Source organism: Arachis hypogaea, chromosome 2, assembly GCF_003086295.3.
Source record: "Arachis hypogaea cultivar Tifrunner chromosome 2, arahy.Tifrunner.gnm2.J5K5, whole genome shotgun sequence".
Taxonomy (NCBI): domain Eukaryota; kingdom Viridiplantae; phylum Streptophyta; class Magnoliopsida; order Fabales; family Fabaceae; genus Arachis; species Arachis hypogaea.
This window is the reverse complement of record NC_092037.1, coordinates 13,882,742-13,905,506: the sequence shown is the minus strand read 5'-3', so window position 1 is coordinate 13,905,506 and position 22,765 is coordinate 13,882,742. Positions and strand designations below refer to the sequence as shown.

Here is a 22,765-nt window from a genome sequence, read left to right as displayed (position 1 = left end):
AGAGATGTGTCCTAACCTACTGTGCCAAATATCTCTAAAAGTAGAATCTGCTATAAGTGCTGCTGTGAGTGTAAGTACAGATTTATTGGTGAAGGAATGTAAATCTAAATCAGTGTAATTTTTGAATTCCAGTGTATACAATCCAACCTTATCTTTAGCAATGCCAATCATCTTCAAGCTCTTCCAATCCTGTATCTCACAATACAACTCGTCAAACAAAAATTTATATGGTAAGTGTTTTATGGCTTTGGAAATTAAAGTTATGTTAAAAGAAAAGGATGGAACGTAAAATACATTTGTGAAGTTTATATTGGTTGAAAAAGAGACTGTTCCATAAATGGTGGAAACAATCTTTGAACCATTTAGTAATTGAAGCATAATTGGATTTAACTTATAATAATTTTTGAAGAATTTTGATGAAAAAGAGACATGTGCAGTAGCACCACTATCCAAATTCCAAAATCCAATCATTTGATTTCAATTTATGTTTGGCTAAGAAAATAATTTGATATATACCTTGGGATGAGGTTTGTGCTTCAATGCCAGTTTTGAGTTATGAACAAGATCCTCTTTACGATCCTGGAATAAAGCAATGAGAGATTGTTTTTTGCTCTTTGAAAAATAAAGAACTTGATCTGTTACTATTCTTTCCTGAAGTAGAGTTACTGATTTTCTCAATTTCATCATCAATGGTGTCATGATTTATGGTTCTTGAGCTTGAATTTTGTTGGTAGTGTGGAGAAAACCTGCTTGTGATAGCATATGTCAACTAAGTGGCCAGTTTTGCCACAATGAGAGAACTTCTTGATCATTCTTCTTCCTCCTAAGTCACGGTCTCTGCCTCCATGCCCTCTCCCTCTTTCTCGAACACTCATGTTGCCTCTATTAGTGTTGAAGTGCTGTTAATTGCAACATTTACCAACATCTTGCTTTTTGCATGATCTGAACTTGATGTTTGCCTTTGTTGTTGCAATAATAGTGAAAAACAGTATTGACATTAGGGAGGGGTCTCATTAAGATGATTTGTGATCTCACATTTTCGAACTCGTCATTCAAGCCTCTCAATAACCTAACCACTTGTGACTGCTTTCTATATCCTTTAACAATCTCTAATCCACACGTGCATGTCCTGTACAATTGCATGATGGAATCAGTTGAAACTCTTCTAATTCTTCCCATAGTCCCTTCATCTTTATAAAAAAAGGAAGTGATTGACAAATCTTCTTATCTTGCTGAGTACATTTCTTCTTCCAATTCAACGATTCTGAACAAATATCCTTCGTCGAATCTGTGCTTAAGATCTTTCCACAACTCTGATGTTACATTACACTACATTACACTTTGCAAAATCTTACTACTTAGGGAAGCATGCAACCAAGACAGAACAAAGGTGTAGCATCTATCTCAAGCTTCAAACGTGCAATCAAATTTATCGAATTTCGGTAAAGATCCGTCTATAAAACTGAGCTTGTTCTTCGTCTTTAGTGATATCCAAACCGATCGAGACCATGAGTGGTAATTCAGTGTAGTTAGAGGATTTGGAGTGAGTGAAATACCTGGATTTTCACTCGGATGAAGGTAGTACAGAGATGCACGATCTTGCATCAAATTCGTGCTTGGTTTTGCAGATTGAACGCCCTTGCATCATCGCTAGTTGGTTCATCAATTGAGCCAAATTTTGAAGATCGAAGGCTGAAAAAACTTGAGTTTTCATATTTTGGCATGGGCCTTGCTCTGGATCAATCATACTGTTTGCTAATTTGTCAAAGTTGGACACAATTGCAGATTCTCAATTCCGCGATGTCTCTACCTTGCAATGGAGGAGCGAGATCTACTAAGGTGTCACCGTTTGAACATCCATGCTCACTGCACCATGATAAAATCTGCTATTATGCTGCAGAATTTGAATCGGGGAATGAGAAAAGAGTGAAAGTGTAGAGTGAACTTGAGAGAGATTCAAAAATAAAATTGTAATTATGGTTAATCTCATTTACTTAAAAATAACTAGTTCATATTTGTAGATACTAGAAACTAAACTACAGTAATTTAACACTCTTCTAACTAACTTAATGCTATGAGTTGGCAGTCTCTAACAAACTTCAGACTCTAATAAATTTATGTAATAATTCTACTAATTTGAAATTACAACTAATTAGCTATATAAGCTGCATAGTCTTATCATCTAATAATACTTGTAAAAAATTATATCAAAATCTAATCTTAAAAAATAAAATGATAATAATGAAGAGAAAAATGATATTTTTGTAAGAAAAAAATTTAATGTTAACCGAAAAACAGAAATAAAATTAAATAAAATATTAAAAATAAAATATTTTAAATGTTAAAATAAAATTTAAATCTAATTAAAACGTGAAGTATTAAAATAATATTTTATTTTTATTATTCAATATTTCAAAAAAAATATTATAAAATTATTTATTTTAAAAATTTAAATTATTCGATAAAAATACATGAGTCAATTAATCAAAAGTTATAGGTTTAACGTGAAATAAAAATACTTGGAGTATATATATAGATATTAGAATTTAATGAAGTACTAGCTAGGACTGAGGAGAGGAGTCGCTGTACGATAAATAATTAAATATTGGAAGATACACAGCAATTTTTCAGTATTATTATTATTATAAAACATTATTCCTTGCCACGTCAGCAAACTCCGTGTTTCTTGGGTTTTAATTTCCAGCGCATGAACTCCAAGTCCCAGGAAATAAGAACTTCATCCGATTTGTATATTAATATTTAATTTAATATTTAATATTTAAAAGTAGTAACTTTGCGCTCTTCATATATTAAATTATTGTTCAAAATTGTCACTACCTACAAAAATATTTTTGAAAAGATAGATTCACGAATCTTACTATAGTACTATTGCCCCAAGTTGTAAATTTTTATTATTATGCGCAATAGAATTCAACCAATGTATCATAATAGAAAGATGAAATGATGATATCACTCAATTCATTATATGAATGAGAGTTTCATTTTATGGATACATGCATGCATGCTACTATCAAACTTTACAATGTTCAATGTTTCTTCACTAACAAGTGCAACCTATTCATAACTAGACCTCTTTAATTAAACATTATAATTAATTAATTATATTCTAATTAATCCGCTACTATTAGCTATGAGAGATTGAGAGAAGTGTATGTATGTGGACATATATGGAAGCATAGCAGCCTCTAATTATTACTATGTATCAATGCATTTGAGCTTTGGAATAATGTTCATGGATGAATGCATGCACCTATTGTCAGTTACTTTTCACAAGTCTTACACACATTTGTATTTGTGACTAGATACACCTGCTACTACTTTAACTATTATTATTATATGTTTATAAAAAAAACTTGTCAATTGAACTTGCATTTTTGTCTTAGTGTGGGTGCTATATTAAGAAATTGAGTGGTGAAAATGTGTGTGTATCACTTGGTGAGTTATACTTCACTTCATTTCCTCTCTAATAGTTTTGTTATTTTCCACTTGGTGAGTTATCATGCATGGGAATTGAAGAACATCATCACAATACAAAAGGTTGGATTATAAATTATTTTATTTTGTTTATTTTCATCCTTCCTTCTTTATATAACTTACTATATCATGTATTTTTATTTTATTTTTTTATTTATTTTTTATTTTTTACTTGTTAAGGTTCAAGAAGAAAACTTGCACTCATGAAGGAGGAGAGCAGAAATTTATATATATACACATGTAAGTACTAATTATCATTTCATGTCCCTCTATTATTATTATTATGTTTTAAGTGTCTAATATGCATATTAGAAATTAAATAAAATTTTATTGGGCTCCCATAAAATATTGTAATATGATGCTGTTTAGTTTTGGGCATACCATGCTTGGTTAGTAGCCGTGGGTTCCATAAAAAGCATATGTAGTTTCTAAAATAGGAATTATTTCATTCCACCAGAAAAGAGTACAGAGTTAAGAAGTACAACTAATTATTAATTATTAATTAATGATCTCAGCACATAATATATTATATATATGTTATATTAAATTAATGAAATCTTGCATTATTAAACAAGAGTAAACAGCGGTTGACCAAAAACTTGGTGCTTAATCCTCCTCCGTATGTCTTTTCAATATGAGTATATATATGGTACACGCACATTAGAAAAACATTTATAATAATTAAGTTATAAAAAAAAGTAATACTTTATTTAAATTTATTTGTGATCACTAATTTAAACTTGTTAATAGGACCTATTTTCTACACTCAATTAAATGTTTAAAAAAATATTGTTGTGACATTTTTATGGAATATTTAGTTATTATTGTTAATAAAAAAAGTATAGATAAAGATTATTTTGATAAATTAGTGGAGATAAATTTAAACACATTTTTTTAAAATCAGTTGCTATTATTTATTTATTGAAAAATATTAAGTAATTAATATTTTTATATTTATTTTGTATTTAAGTTAATATTAAGTAATTTTTTATTTTCTTATTAAAAATATTCATTTTTAATATTTTTTACTTATTTATTTAATGGAAGAACTACAATTTTTTCTTGCTATACAAAATAATTTATTTATTTACTCAAATATTAAATAATCCCTTTTTCTAAAAAAGTCATTATTATTATTATTATTATCGCCCTCATCTTTTTTTTTATATTATTCAATTTTTTTATCTTTTTAGATTTTTTGTAATAAAAGTATTAATTTTTTTGTAAGTTATGGATATTTTCTCAAGTTATAAAATTTAGGTGTAACCAAGTTAAGGATTTGATGAATCCTGCTGACTTGTAACCAATGAACGGATTCCAATGAGAATTTGGCGTTTTCTCAAAAGTACTTTTAATTTATTATATTAAAATCCCATGAGGTCAGAACTCAGAAGAACCATGTCAATAAAGCGCACTATTTATTTATTTATTTTTGTTGTCCATTTATTTAGTTATTATTTTATAACAATAAAATTAAAAATATTAAAAAAATAAAAAATATTTTAACATAATAAATAAACAAAAAATAATTTTATATATACTAAAATATAATTAATAAATAAAAAATACTTTTACATAATAAAATATTCAAAGATCAATTACTTTTATTTTTTATTTTTTAAATATAATTAAAAAAATCAATTTGAAAACTCGTCTAAACAATTTCTAATACAGTACATAGACTAGGACATTCAACATAGTTAAAGGCCAAGGATATTAAAATTTGTTAGAACATATTGAACTGCAGAATTTTCAACATAAAAATTTATAACCCTTCTAATTTTATTTCTTGTACACAAGATGTATATAAGAGTTTAATTTTGATGTATTAATATCATTTAATCAGATTTATATATTTAAATAAATTTTTAAATAATAAATTTAATAATTACTTACTTTTACTGATGATGTAATTGATTGATTGTCTGTTAAAAAAATTTTATATATTTAACATACATGAAAATTAAATTATGTATATATAAGTCACCATCAAAACTTAGATTAAAAAGGTTAGTCCTGGTTGTGACCCAACCCATATAATGTAAAAAAAAAAGGTTTTGAGTAAAAGTTTACTTTTACTTTTTACTTTATATATGTTTACCATAAATGTTATTTGGGAAGAAAATCTTGTATGTGTGATTTTTTAGAATCTAAAAAATTATAATTTATTAATTATTTAGTTATTTTAATTTTTTAAGATGACTAATGCGTATATAATTAATTGGATGCCAGATTGTTAGACTCAGTGATTGCGTTGATCATTTTCTGTTCAGTAGATTTCTCTCCATATAGGTATGTATCCTTAGCTAATAACTTTACTGTGATTAAACTCAATTAAATTTTAATTCAATTTAATGGCTAATATAATTGAGACTTATATAATTAATGTTAATTTAAATTGTATGTTTAGAATAAAGACTACTTAAATTTATATAATAGAATTGTAGGATTCGAGCGATAAATGATTCTATATAAAAGATATAAAGTTTTTTTTTATTTATTTACCGCATTTTTGATGTGAAAAATACAGTAATCCGAATAATTATGAATAAGCATAATTGTAAATTATATGGCTTGTGAATTATTTTTTTAAAAATGTTATTTGTATATTAAAATTAGTAATTAAATTTAGTTATTGTGTATTTATGTATCAATACATGTGTAGTATAATTTATTTTTAATGTGTACTTTATATTTGTGGTTGATTTTAGTCGTTAAATTTAGCGAATAGTTAGCATGGTTAATTTATTTTATGTAATATAGGAATTGAATTTAGGTGTTTGATTTATTAACTATTTGAGTTATAATGTATGGAATTTGAAATCTCGAATTTCTTTAGTTTTACAGAAGACTCTTACAATTTGTTATATCAATGATGCAAAATTTTGATTCGATGTTTGAAACCCACATTTAGGAGTGGGTTCAACGATGTGCTTGTAAGAAAACTGATGAATATTAAAAAAATACTATTTATATATTAAAATTAATTATTAAAATAAATTATTATTAAAATTAATTATTATATATTTATATATAAATATATATTATTTAATTTACTTTTAATATATATTTTATATTAATAATTAATTTTAATAATTGAATTTAGCATACGCACACGTACGTGATTGATCTTAAAGGAGTGAAAAAATTGAAGTTCTTAAATTCCCATGTTCAAATTGTCAGGAGCTTAAAATTGCGTGACTTTTTAATAAATGAGTACTTATTTATTTTTTTGATATTTGTACTAAATCTTGACCCAAATAAATTGAGAAAATTGAATACAAATATATTTAATAGAGTAAAAATTCAGGTACAGTTAATTTTATGTAAAATTGATAATTAAAAATTATTAGATAAAAATTTAGATAAATCAGTTAAATTATTTAACGACTTTCAACTATCAATTTTACGTAAAATTAACTGTATTTGAATTTTTACCATTCAAAATACATCAAAATATTTATATTTTGTTTTTCTTTTCAATCATTATTTTAATATAGAATTCACCCATAGTATATATAATATCTAACACTAAAATTGTCCATTCGATAATACTATATATCAAGATAATAAAACACTTGATGATTAGCAACCCTTAACGTCATATTGTATAGTTGAATTAAGAAAGGGTTATATAAACACAGTTTTTTAACAAAATATGTTTCACACTAATATTGTAATTAAAAAAAAACACACACACCAATGACACGATATATAAGCTACAAAGTAAAACTCTTTATTTATCCATTTCGCATTGCAATCAAGATAAATAAAAAGATTAATCCTTTTGCTGAATCCACAACTAAATTATTATAGTTTCTATTGTATCTAAATCACCCTTTATAACAGAATGCCTCGCAATGTTGCTCCACTCGTTCATATAACAGAATGCCTTTATTTTGAAGCTTGAGAATCTCACCTGCTCCTGGAGGATTTTGAAAATTAGTTAGTTTTTCCAATTAGAACATATGGTCTCGATTTCAATTCTTAAAAAAAAAATTTATACACTAAAAATTAATCACTATATATTTATATATAAATATATATATTATTTTATATATTTTATATCTCAATATATATTATGTATAAATGATTGATCTGTGAGTTCTTTTTTTTTGGTCCATAAAAAATCCTATAAAGTGAATCGAGTCACCCTTACCTAGTTGCTTTAGATCTAGGACTAAAATCTTAATTTCAGTTTTTATTTAATTACTATAATATAATAACTGTACTATTAAATTATTTTAAATGTGTTTTAAAAATATATTTTACTAAAAGCTATTAAAAATGTAACTTTTAAGTTTTAATAAATTGAATAAAAGTTAAATTCATAATTATTTAATCAAAATTGGCAGAATATGTCTATTTATGCATTGTTAAAAATTTATCGGTAAATTTTAAGAATTAATGTTTTATTTTTTGTGTATAAATTAAAATTAAATTAAACATCACTGATTTTTTTCATTTTTCAAATTTTTAAAAACTTATTGAGTTTTCTTTCCATATATTTCTGAAACTCATTAGTGACGAGTAATTTAAAAATAGTAAATATTGGACACTAAAGACTAAAGTACACAGTTGACTAATAAATTCTGTTTATATCGTTTAATCAATAAGTAATAATTCATAATCATTTAGATACTCCGGTTTGAAATAAACATTTTCAAAATAATATCAATAATTCTTTTTTGATAGACAAATAATATCGATATTTTAACTCACGTTTTCAAACTCTTAAGAAAATAAATAAATAAATAAACAGTTATCAGGTTGTACACGTGGATCATTTACTTCCCTTTCCTTTACTTTCTTTGTCGTATTCTCTTCAATTTCTATTGAAATCTTAACCCAATTCGCTCAAATTTTAAAAATGAAACTGACAAAATTGATTTATTAAATTTAAAATTCGATACAGCACTCATTTAATTTCAGTATTTAATAAATAAACTTTATTTTCACCCAAAACTGTTTATTTTTAAAAGAGATTTAGATCCTCTAAATTTTATTTTAGAGAATAAAATGTGATATTCTATCCTTTGAATCTTAAATACATGTAAAACCAAGAATAAATATGAAAAAAAAATTATTCAAAAATAAAAGATCATACTTTTTTCTTTAAAATAAAATTTAAACTTTAAAAAATTCAATCTTTTTAAAAGACATAACATCCTCTTGTTTAAAATAATTTTCTACACCTAGTGATGAAACTTTATAAAATATATTTTTTCAGCACATATTATGTTAGATTTTCGTATTAGAACTTTAAAACTAAGAAAAAATTTCACATTTTATTTTTATCACATAACTTAAACTCTTATATTAATCCTTAAAACAAAAGGAAACTAATTTTTTAAAAATTTGAATAACCCCACAGCAGATATAATAATATAATAATAATTGATAAAGTAGTTAGGTGTATGTGGTATATTAGGCATCATTTCGTTTTCATATTCTCATATAAATAATCATATTATTATTATTATTATTATTATTATTATTATTATTATTATTATTATATGGTTCGTTTGTGGTCATAGATTTCGACACTCTCGCTCTCTTTTTTTTTTCTCTCTCTCTCTCAATTAGATCTATGTTTGTTAAACCCTATGTTTCGCACATTAAACCCCTCTTCTTCTTCTTCTTCACTCTTCAGTTCCCTTTTTCCATTTCTACTCATAAGATAGATATGAATGCTACAATCAAATTAACTTGTGTTGCCAAGTACCTTTATTACTTCTTCAAGATTAGTTGCTCGGCAATAATGGTGGATTACATTATTATGAGGTAGGTTTGATTTTCTTTCTTCCTTTAATTTTCCGTGGAGAATTATATTATTATTATTATATCATATATATATAGGGTGATTTTAGAATCAAAGTCATTTTAGTGTTTCGTATTATATATATATATACTAATAATTAATGAAAGGAAATTAAGGCTTTATTGTGTTTTTCGGTGTGTGAGCTGAGGGGATTATTATTCTCCTATTGGAATTTGATTCAAATGAGAATTAATCCGTACAAATTCCATGCATTAAACGGCATTTACAAGAATAATAGATCTTAAAATATATTAAAATGTATGATATTTATGGGTGGAGATGGATGATGATTTTTAGATAGATATATGGTGCCTAATAATTTTATAAATTATTATGTATATATGTAAATTCATCAATTTTGTTGTATGAACTAGAATTTGGATTTTCAAATTCCAATTCTCTCTTTGTTTTTTGTTTTTTTTTGTTATGTAAGTTTATGACTCCGACAAGAAGAATTGTTGTTTTTTTAATTGTTGTCTAATTTCTAAGATTTTGGATTTTGAGTAATAGCTATGCAGTATTTAATTTCTTGAAGAACAATAATCATACACAACCCTTTTAATTTAATTTGGCCTAATAAATTAAACAAGCTCACTACTCAAGTTTTGAGGAAGCTTAAGGATCAATAAATAGCATTGTCTTTCTTTCTGTATTCATGTACTGGAAATGGGATATATGGTGCTTGATCATTAACTGTGGTTAATTAATTGATTAATTATTAATTAATCATCATTAAATTGGTGATGCTCTTAATTAGAGAATATATTTGATTTGAATCGTTTAGGTATATTGGTAACAGTGTTGAATGTGATGATGTCTTTGCTTGCTATATCTATGTGTAGGTGTTAATAGTTAGTTCATGGCATCAATTAAGCACTTATTGATTTAATTTGTGTTTATGTGAAGTTTTTGCTGTGTTATTTTATGTTATTGGAAATGAAATGAATAGAAGAATAACACTGGTTGCAATCAAAATGAGACTTAGAATATTATCAAAACTTTTAATAAAAATTATGGAGGTGGTTAAATAAAATGAAATAGGATTTATCCTTCTAACAACTACTAACTATGTAGTATGATGTGATGCATGATTATTTTTCACTTTTCTTGAAATTGCTTCTTGCTTTTCTTCATCATTTGTTCTCTGAAAAAAAATAAGTTATGAATTGAGATCATGATTTTATTGGATAGTAAAAATGTGTTACCGAAAAGAAAAAACTTGTGTTATTGAATTAGTATTTTTTCATGGAATACTTACTTCATATATCCAAACTACAAAGTATACCTCTTATATTTCAAAGCCCCCATAATTCATAATCAAATAAATCTAGCTAGTGTCTCTTAATTAAGTATTCATCATGTTCCTAATTAACCTTGAAATACATTCTATCGCCATGAGATAAAGTATATTTTGTTATGATTTTATGTTGATTTAATTTGATATTGAATTGATTTTGTAGTTATGATTAGATTGTATTCTTCGTTTATTAATATGTACTTTTCATTGTGTACTATACAACACATCTAAATATTATCTGAATTAATTATGTTATATATACATAAAATAAGTCACTAGTTAGCCATTATGTGTAGAAATCATATTTAATATATTATTATAAACAAGTTTAATTATTCATTTATTGTTGGTTGAATATTTTTATTATGGCATGTTTAATTATTTTGGTGATTGATTATATAGTTAAAAGAATGTTTGAATAAATATGTATAAATATACACAAATATAATAATTGATTTAATGATTGAATTTTAGTATATATGGAATACTTTTATTATAAGTCTTACATCTCTCAAGAATATAATAAAGTCTTTAAATAATTTATAAATATGAGATATCTCTCGCTTTATGAACTAACTTTTAAAATTGAATTAGTGTCACTTAATCTTAATTCTATATTAATTCTAATATGATGTTAAGGTTTAATCCATCCAATATTGTTGAGATGTATTACAAGTTTTAAGTCCATGAAAGATAGGACTTCTAAAAAAAATTAGAAGTGTGAGTATCTCTCACCTCACAAATGAGCTTTTGGGATATCTGAGTTCTAATAATTTTTGTATCTCAAAATGAATTCTAGCATAACCAATGATAAAATGATATTTAAATTGCACTCTTTTTCTCATTATTATATATCCCAAAAGTAGCAAACTAAAGAATGCTTTTTTTGCATGCATAGGTTAATGAAGTTAATGTCATTAGTGATGTGTGTTGTTTTCTATCATTTAGTGAGATTGATATTGCACATATATTGAATGCTTTTTCGGTTATTGTGGCTGTGAAATCGTCTTACTTCCTTTTGATTAATTACAAACAGGATGTGAAGAAGGGGATAATCCAGATATGATGAGATGGAATATAAAATACATAAGGTACTAAACTACTATAAGCTCTATTGATTTGCTTACTTAACTCTATGCTGATATGTATATATGTGACTGTGAAAGTGTTTGATATTATAACCGTTCTGTACTTCTGTTAGAGAATTAACTCTAGCCAACTAGAGTCAATTAGTTGAAAAACAGGTCTGTTATAAAAAAAGAATTTATTATACTATTTTTTACAAAACTAAAAATAAAAAGAATTAGTTTGAGTTATTGGCTTATGTTGTAGTTAGCTCCCTAAACTTTTTCATATTAATTTGTATATCTTATTCTTAAAGCATGGATTTTTCTTATCCTTTATATATATGTTGTGCATGTTTTAAGACTGTGTGGTTATTGGTAATTGCTGATAAATGTGTTGGTGAGAGTTTATCCAATTTAATGTTATTAGATTATTCACCAGTAAATGTTCATGTTTTTTATGATCATTTATAAGCGTAAAAGAGTGTATTATAAGTTCTCTTAAGAATAAGGTTTTCAGAGAATTTATTATTATATAAAACACTTCTTGTTCTATGAACTAGTTTTTAGAGCTGAGTTAGACCTATTTAATTTCAATTCTAATAGTTTGTATGATGATGGTTTTAAATTGGTTGCAATCAGGATTGTGATTATCCTGGTATGAAAATAGTGATAGTACTTGTTACTGAATCTTGTAATTGTTGTTGCAGTTCAGAATTTTTGAGTGTCAAAAAAAGGAAAAGAAAATTTAGTGAAACACAAACACAATAACATGGTTTAATCATTGTATATGCAGTTATAGCTAGGGCTTGTTGTGTTTTGATTAGACTCTGAAATGCTTACAATAATCTCTAAATTCCAAAAAATAATCACATGTGATACAACTTAGACAAAATTTTGAATGTATGGTATTTTTCTGTGCAAGTATATAAATCATTATAAGTTGAGAATTGTTTTTTGTAGAAGCATCATCATCTTCAACCTAAGGCCTTTGTAAGTAATTAATTATACTTGTTGAATGCTTATAATGCAATATGCCTCATAACCAATTACTAAATGCTATATCATGCAATATATAATTTGAGTTACTTTTCATATATTGTTGTTTTTCTGTGTTCTATTTGGGATGAAGGTTAGTTTTGGTATTTTCTGTGTTGATTTAATTTCATGCTGAAACCATTTGTTGACTAATGACTTGAGTTTTTTTTCAAAGCAAACTAAGTCTGTGTAAGATGAAGAACATACACTTCAGCAAGAATATATTAGATGACTTTAGATTGTAGTTACAACCCTAATTAAAAAATTACAAAAAAAATAAAGTTGTCTCAGTTACTACTACAATAATACTATGGCTAATTTGGTTGTATTTGTTGTTGTGAATTGCAGTTTATTAAGACCATGATAGTTATATGTATGCAAAAGCAAACTATATAGAGGAGAAACTACCCAAATTTTGGAGAACAATTTGAGTTCAACTAATAAAGATGAAGAGCAAATGGTAGGTTTCTTATATAACTTATAACAATAATTTGACAACATTTCTTTCTTAAGTGGATCAACAAAGAAGAAAGGACCTATTATAGAAGGGAACTCATTTTGGGCATGGATGCCCTAATTCTATATTTATTTATTCCAAAATATAGTTGCAGAACTCGTTTTATTTAGTATTCATTAATTAATTTTAGCAACAATTAATGAATGCCAAATAAAATAAGTTCTGATTTTTTTATCTTCCTAACATTATTGAAAACTGTTTATTTTATTTGATTGTTAAAAAATTTTTATAATTAACTTATTGCTATAGTCCTAATTTATCTAATATATAATAAAATTTTATAACAGAATAAAAATTTTGTTCTAATATTTTAGAACTTAATATACCAGCTTGTAAATATTATAATATTTTTGAATTATTCTAAGATTTTTACTAATTTAATAGATCAAATAAGATACTAATTGTCAAAAAAAAAAAAAAAGAGAAGAAAAAAAAAAGAAAATTGAGTGAAATAAAAGACACTAAAATATGATTGGATATTGTAGCCGACCACACCTGGCGAATGAGACATACTTCATTTTTGTGGTAGTATGGAGTAGCTAGGGCTTGTTGTGTTTTGATGATGATGATGAGATTCTGAAATGCTTAGTAGATACTCAAGATATTCAACTCCCAAATCTTCTAAAACCATGACACCACCACTATTGTTGTTATTATTATTATTAGTAGTAGTAGTTGATGAAGATTCCTTAGATGATGATGATGATGATGATGATGAATCCTTGTTTTTGTTCTTGATGTTCTTGTTATTAGCCTTTGAGGACCATGATGCCAATTTTCTTTGGAGGGAGTTCCTCTCTTTGAGTGCAAGTGCAGGTGAAGAAGAAGAAAAGGGTTTGTGTTTGTTGTTGGAATCAGAATCCATGATGATTCCTTGCAAAGAATCTTTGACCTTCTGGAAAGAAAAGTTGAGAAGAGCAGAGTAGCCTCTCATGGAGAATGCAGCTTGATCATAAGCCAAAGCAGCATCTTCAGCACTCTCAAATGTTCCAAGCCAAACCCTTCTTCCATTCCTTGTTGTGTCTCGAATTTCTGCTGCGAATTTCCCCCATGGCCTCTTTCGAACTCCTATGTAACTTCTTCTTCCTCTTCTTTTACCATCTTCCTCTTCTTCTTCGTGTTTCTTCTCCTTCTTTAGGGTTCTTGATTCTGATGATGACGATGATGAGAAGTCAACCATGTCAAACGATAAAGAATCTTCAAATGGTTCATCAAAACCAACACAATCATTGTCCTTCATTGGTTGGAACCCAAAGGAGGCAGTGTATGATGAATCTTGATCCCAAAAATCTGTGTTGTGGAAGAACAAAGGATTATTGGTCATTTTTGGCAACTGATGAGGATCATTTCAATTTCTCTTTTGGATATATCATCATTTATATAATTATGTTGACCTACCTCAAATTGATTAATTAAAACCACCCCAAAACATATAATCTTTGGTATAGTATGATTATGTGTCACTATCATTTATGACGTCATACTAATAATTCAAGAGCACCTATGGGCTATGGTAACCTTTGTGAAAGAATATTCATCTTGTTTTGTCTTATTAGAAAAATAAAAATTTCTTAGATGTAGTTAGATATGTAGAGATGAGATCCAATGATGGTTTTTTTGTTTGAATTTTTCAAACCTTATTATGTCATTTGTGGAGATGTATATAATATAAAATATTTTAAAAATAATTTAAACAAGATATATATTTATATATAATTAATTTTAGTAATTATTTTTGGTGTATATACAAATAACATTTTTGATATATACAATAGGCCAAAATCCAATTATATTGTAATTTCAAGAATAATCTTCATGTATAGCTTGTTTTGATCAATTGGGATTTTAGTTAAGATTATAATTTTTTATGGTGTAATCTACTAAATTTTATACATAGAAATATAATTATTTATATTATTTTTTTATTTTTTAGAAAAATAGTTTTATAATATAGTATTAAAATCTAATATTTGTTGATTTAAAAAAATACAGCATAAGACAAATTAAAAAAAAAATCTATGTTAAATTTATACAAATCTAAAAAAAAATTCTCGCATCAATGATATGTTAGAAACATAATTATTAATCGATTTATAAGTTTATCTAAAATAAAATATTAGTAAAATGATAAAATAATAATATTCTAATTATCTTTGAATCAAGATAATGAACATATACCAAATAATAAATGTTACAAATTTAATTAAAGATAATTAAAATATTATTTTATTATTTTATTAATATGTCTATTAATTTTTTTTCATTATTAATACGATACTATTTCATGACATATTATAAATTTCATATCAATTGAGGATATAGTTTTGATAATGATTGTGAGACAACTTTAAGTATCTGAGCTAACTTTCAAAATTAAAATAGAGTTACTAATTAAATTCTCATATTTTCTATTGTATAGTTAAACCATATTAATTAATTTGGTTTATTTGTTTGACGTTCTTGAAAGATAGAGATAACATATAACTGAGGTAATACCAAAATGAAGTCAATATATTTTGATATGAAAAATCTACTTACAACTAAAACTGACGTGTAATATTAAATGTATTTATCAAGTGCTAAACACATGGTCCTACAAACAGAGAACCACGCAAAAAACAGAACCAACAAAATCAACTAGACTATCTAAATACACATCCAATGATCCAATTTCCCACTATCTTGAGAAATCTCCTACCAAAAATCCAATGCCCCAACCAACAACTTCTTCGGCAATAACTTCAACATATTGACACATTTGTATTCAACTAACTTCTCACATCATATTTTATAATTTATTTTAACATTATCCATGTTCATAGATATTTTAAGACTACAACTTGTCAGAAATAATTTGAGGGTTTAATTATTCTAAAATTCTTATAATTTTATTAAATTTTTACATTATTTTTTTATTGTCATAATATATTAAATTTTATAATTAAATTTCTATTATAATAAAAATGTTAGAATTAACAAAATATTCTGTTAAACAAAATGAATGTACCTAACATTTGGTTGAATATTTCTTATAGCTTAACAGAATATTCTGTTAATTTTAATATTTTTATCACAATATGAATTTAATTACAAAATCAGATATGGTATAAGAATCTAATTAAAAAAATATAAATACTTAATTAAAAATTTGATAAAATTATAGAAATCGACAAAATAATTAGACCTATTATGAGTAATAATTATTTCTAATTACAAAAAATTCGAACACTGCTAAAATTAATTACAAAAATTTAACTAACATTATATTCATAAAAATTAATTTTGTTAATAAAAATATCTAATTATTAATTTTTTATTTTTTTATATAAAAAATATATTAAATTTTGAAAAGTATAGGTAAATAATAAAAATACTAAACAATGTAAACAATAGATATATTGGATGTTTAATTCATTAGGTGTGCGGATGGTTATTCTAATATTAAAATTTAGGTAATTAATTTAAGAGCGTAGTGTGTTTTTATTTTATTAGTTCAATTTTAAAGTTCATTGTTCACATTATTCACAAAAATATTCTCTACTTAACAAAATCTTTTTATATTTCTAATCCATCTTGCTTCGGTCTCTAGAATATTTTCTTTTGCATTTACTCTCAATTTCCACCTCACCGTGATCCCATACATCCACCTCTTTTCTTTCTCCCTCGTCTTGAGTTCCATACCTCCCTTGAATTCAGATTCAGATCAAAATTAAAAAAAAAATTAATTCAGAAATTGTTGTAATTATAGTTATGAAGGCATAGTGCTATTGTTGTTTGTTGATTGTGGTGGTGATGTCGTCAAAGTGGGGATTGGACCCGTGTTTGGAAATGACGTGGCGCTCCTCCTCCACCTATCTTCTTCTTCATTGGTGACAAAACCCTCCCTCTTCCTCCATGCCTTGATCGTTCGAGATGGCGGCGATTGTCATTTCCTCCGCCCTCAGTTTTGCCCTCTCCTTTTATTTTTTTTAGGTGAAGTATTTTTTTATTTTTAAAATTTGGTTAAAGTTTTAAAAATATCTTTAAATTTTATTTTGTTTTAATTTTATCTTAAAAATTTTTTATTTGCATCAAATAAATTCTTAATGATTAATTTTTTAATAAATTAAAGACTAGTTCAAAAATAATTTTATAAGAACAACTCTCAATATAAGTAAATCAAGCATAATTTTTATGCATTATTATTAGATTGGTCTTAATTTTTTTAAAAAGGATAAAGTATACTTTTTAAGTTTTATTTGGTTTCAATTTTCTCTCAAAAAGTTTCGATTTACATTAAATATACATTCGATGGCTAAATTTTCAAAACATTTAAGACCAATCTAACAATAATGTATGAAAATTATACTTGATTTGCTTGTGTTAAGGGTTGTTCTTATGAAATTGTTGTTGAATTGGTCTTAAACTTTTTGAAAAATTAGTCGTAAGAGTATATTTGATACAAATCGAAATCTTTTGGGATAAAATTGAAACAAAATAAAACTTAAGAGTATTTTTGAAAATTTTATCAAACTTTAAAGACAAAAAATATACTTTACCCTTTTAAAAATTTAACTGTTGAGAATATATTTGATGCTAATTGAAATTCTTTTAGACAAAATTAAAATAAAATAAAATTTAAAAATATTTTTTTAAATTTTTAACAAATTTCAAAGACAAAATATACTTTATCCCTCCTCTTTTCCTTATTCTCCTTTTATTTTGTTTTTCTCTATCTCTTCTTTACTATTTGTCTCTTTCAAATATGAAGAACTCTAGATTTGGAGGTTACCAAATTTAAAGTTTGAGACTGACCCAATTTGATTCTGTCATCCTCTTTGGAATGGGAAGAAATGCTAAGAAAAAATTTAAAGAATCCTGATCGATAAATTAAAGCAAAATTTTTATTGATATTAAAAATTATTAAATATTAAAATTAGATAAGATCATTGTTTTGACATAGAAGGTTAGTACAAAAAATAATTATGAACTACTTTTTAATTATTAACTATAAAAAATATTTGTGAACCTTCTCAATGTAAAAAATACTTTATTAAAATATTTTTTAATATTTAATAATAAATTTTGAAAATAAATTATTAAATTATTTATGTTTAATTATTTTATTGTAGATATTGATTACCGTTAGCTTAGTATGCATCATTATCACATAATACAAACTTAAAAATTTTGAGAGAAGTAATTACACATACCTGATAACTAATATCTTTAATATAATGAACAAACCATACAACAAATTGAATGAGGAATCTAAGGCTTTCTACAATTATTAATACACATTATATTAAAATAGTAGATGCTCTAGTTTGCGCACTGGTTATGAATTAATTGGCATTAAGAGTGTCGTTGCATCTCTCTTAAAATTTATCAGATCAGATATTTAGGAATAATTACTTTCAGTGAGAAAATAATGTGTATAATGCGTATGTCGTTGTATGAATATATATGTAAATTTTAAAATTTTATTTAATTATTATAGGAATGATAGAGACGGAGCATGTACTTAAGAAAGTGGGTTAGGATACAATAATTTAGAACTCACAAACAAAAATAGAATGGATAGTATCTAAGTAGAAAGAGCCGAGTGGGGCCGGTCGGCCGGATATAGGAAAAAATCCATCCCCACTCGCCTGCCACCCCTAAATACAAACCACTAATGTTTGCTTATAATAATTTTTAATGACCAAGTGCTCTTGTGTGTGGCTTAGATTGTTTCGGCTTCTCTATACATAAGAGATGGTTTGAAGGCTCAAAGCACCACCAAAACACATAAGAGCATCAACACAAGCTCTCTTTGAGATTTGAGTTTGAATGGAGTAGTGTTGCTTTGATATCTCATTATTAGAGATATTTAAAATAGGTAGAGTTGTCATTAAATTCATTTACGGTCGGCTAAATTGATGGTAAATTTATTGGTAACTGTGGTGCTAATAAAATTATATTTTGCATCACTAATCACAGTTAAAATTAGTGTCAAAATGTAAAATTCGACGGTAAATATTTTCGAAAAATATAAACTACCTTGTATCCAACGTAAAATTCGCCAGTAATTGTCGATGCTAAATTTGACAGTAATTTTGACGGTTCTCAGTGTCTTTCTTATTGTGTGTTTTACTATGATTCTCCCATTAATGTCAAACATGAGGTGCACATGCGCGTCGCCATGGAGAGAAAATAGACGAAACCGAAAAACTCCATTTTCTATCGGTGCTAGCAACCTATGCCCTTCTGATCTCTTTTCTCCCGCTAATACAAACGCTCCTCAATATCTGACTCTTTAGCTCGGACAAAAAACTTACTCGCAGAGTGAGCAACAGAATGAGATTATCACACTCAAATATCACTCCAGTGTCACTGTTTCTCATATGATAATCAAGGTTTTGAAAATCGGACCAGTTATCAAACCGCTCTAGTCACTGGTTCACTGGTCCAACCGGTGGTTCAACCAGAAAAAATGTTTTAGAATAAAATAATAAATAAATTATAAATAAACATCCTAAAATATCTTCCAAATTTAAAATATTACACAAAAAATCATCAACCAAATTCATATGATCTTATCAAAATACAAACTCAAAAGTTAAATAGTAAAAAGAAATATCTAAATATTAAATTTTGACTTTGAGGGTTAACAGGATCACTTAACACTTCAGATTCTAATTTAGAAATGTCAGGAGACAAAAGATTATCAATTTCAAAAGAATGTTGAGCTAGTTCAGTTAGAAAATGTTGATCATTATGTGGTATTATGCTAACTGAATATGAACCTGAACCTTGCAAGATGACCTTTTCGGTTTAATCTTAGGCAGTGTTGTGTTTATCTGTTGTAAGAGAGCTCTCTTAGCAATAGATTTTTCTTGATAAGCAAGCCATAAACGAGATCTAGTGTTGTTTCCAAGTTGAGGTATCAACATAACAAGTAGTCATTGAATAAGAAAGCATAACATATCACCAACTACCTATACACTTTGACTCTCCTTCCACTACCATCATCATCATTCATCAGTTTATTTATATATGGCATTGGCAAGTAGCTATCCTACTCATTCAGCAACAACCAGCATTTGATTTGATTTTCATTTTTAGCATTCAGCAACAACCATTACAAAATAGCAGCATAACAACAATAGTGCCATAACAAAACAGCAGCATAACAACAACAGTAGCTTAACAAGTCATTCATCACAAATTTCAAATTCAACACACTGATCAGTGATCACACAATCACAGTGCCATAACAAAACAGCAGCATAACAACAACAGCAGCTTAACAAGTCACTAATCAGAAATTCCAAATTCAAAACTCTGATCAGTGATCGCAGAATCACAGTGCCATAATAAAACAGCAGCATAACAACAGCAGCAGCACAACAAGGGGAAAAGAACTATGAAAGTCACAAAAGAAATTAGCAATCCTATTCCTGTTTCGTACATTTAATTACTCAAAAAAAACTCAACTCCACCTGAATTGTTAATTTAATCTTGGTCTTATGGAATCATAAATAGGAATACATTACATTGCTCTTTCTTCTAAAATTCAAGCAAAAACAAAAAGAAATGATTTTAGTAGTTTAGTACTTGTTTCAGCATTCGAACAGTGTACATTGATTGAAAACTCATGTTATTCTGTTGCATTGTTCTCTAAGGAATCCAGTGAACTTTAGGGCTCCCAACCCCACAACCTCCATACCCACTTTTCGCATCACTTTGCCATTTAAAACCGTAAAGCAAACATTTCAGATGAACATGTTAATGTGATGAAGGTCACTGTCGGGAAGGACTTGGAGGACTCCCCTAATTGCGATGCACGAAGACTCGAGGAGACAAACTCCTGACTGCAACAGATGGTGACAAACATTGATCAGTGATCACGGAATCACAATGCCATAACAAATAACATAAATCATAAATCAGTAGTATTACAAAGACCCAAGAAATCAAAAATCACACATTCAACCTCAAAACCCCGAAACAGAGTAACAGATTCAACAGAAATCAGTAAATCACAGTTTCACTAACCTTCCACTGACAGCAGGAAGACGAAGACACCATGGCGACACCACGTCGCACTAGCTGGAGGCCTCGACCAGCGATTTCACCTGGGAATGGATGACATGCCGAGCTAGAAGGGGGAGATACTGCGGAGAAGGAGAAAGAGGGCCGCGGAGATGACTGGCAAATGGTGGCGCAATGAACGGTTAGGGTTTTCTTTTGCTTCAGATAGGCCAGGGCTTGCACGAATGATTGGAGGAAGAAAGGGGGTTGTTCGCGAATGGTTATGGTTTTTTTTTTTTTTACAAATAAACAAAACAGCGTTATTTTTTATGAATCGGCCGGTTACAGGTCTGGTCCAACCGACTGGTTCAACGGTTTTCAAACGGTTCTTTTCCAAGTGGTTATAAGCACTGGACCGGATCGTTATTACTGTCGGTTCCCGGTTGAACCAGTTTGACCGGTCGGTCCGATCCGATTTTCAGAACCATGATGATAATTGAGATACACACTTACAACCACATATCCACTATTACTATAGATTTTTGCTTATTTTTTAGAAGAAACACATATATCGAATTCGCGAAGGCTCAATATTAAATAAAAATAGTATAGAATAAAAAGGTTTAGAGGTAAGTAATGCCTGAGCTTTTAGTACGATCATGAGGTGCTAAAAGTTAAGGTGTTACTGGTCTCACCTCCTGCCTCTGTTGCGCAGCCACTTCCCGTCAGCACCAGCTCTGTTCCACACCACCCGTTGGCCACTGTCTTCCCAGCCACTGTCCCCAGCCACTTCCACACCACCGCCATCTCTGTCCTGTTTCAGCCTTCCAGGATCCAGCTTCTAGCCCTAGGTATTAATCTTTTTTTTTTGTAGTAATAATTGTTGAATAAATTTTTTTGTTACTCTGTTGCTACTTTTTTTTTCTAATTTTTGAATGTGAAATTATGAATGAAAATTAAATAATTGATTGTGTTGTTGAAATTATTACTAAAAATGAATTTGTTACTCTGTTGTTGCTTTTTTTAATTTCTGAATATGAAATTGTGAATGAAAATCAAATAATTGATTTTGTGTTATTGAAATTATTGCTAAAAATGGATTTGTTATTCTATTGCTGCTTTAAATTTCTGAATGTGAAATTGTGAATAGAAATACAATGATTGATTTTGTGTTATTAAAATTATTGCTAAAAATGAATTGATTTCTCTGTAATTGTCATTGGAGCCATTCACAGTTTTACACAACCACTTTGGCCAAGCTCTCTATTAAAAGACAAGAGGCTCTTTCTCAAGCAGGCAACATTGTTAAACAGGTTAATAATAAACTAAAGTATTAATCTTGGGAGCTTCTTTAACTTTTTTTCATTTGGGTTGGTGTTGTGATTATTGTTGATGTTGTTGAGGCTATTATTTGTTTTGCAGAGTGTTGTTTAAATCAGAGTGATGTTGACATTTTTGGGGAGAATAGAGCACTGCAAGGTTACTCATCTGCACTGAGAATTGTTCAGCAGCGGCTCCGGAAAGAGCACGATTGTGTC

The 22,765-nt window shown here is 27.3% G+C and overlaps 1 long non-coding RNA gene across 1 annotated transcript; it reads left to right on the top strand.

The window, feature by feature from the left end:
* The first annotated feature begins 3,397 nt into the window (after positions 1–3,397).
* Positions 3,398–14,822, top strand: LOC114925569 (uncharacterized). The gene is made up of 6 exons (XR_003814952.2): positions 3,398–3,558; positions 3,676–3,735; positions 5,728–5,787; positions 11,650–11,704; positions 13,064–13,175; positions 13,986–14,822. It is a non-coding gene; the product is annotated as an uncharacterized lncRNA (long non-coding RNA).
* Positions 14,823–22,765: the final 7,943 nt, after the last annotated feature.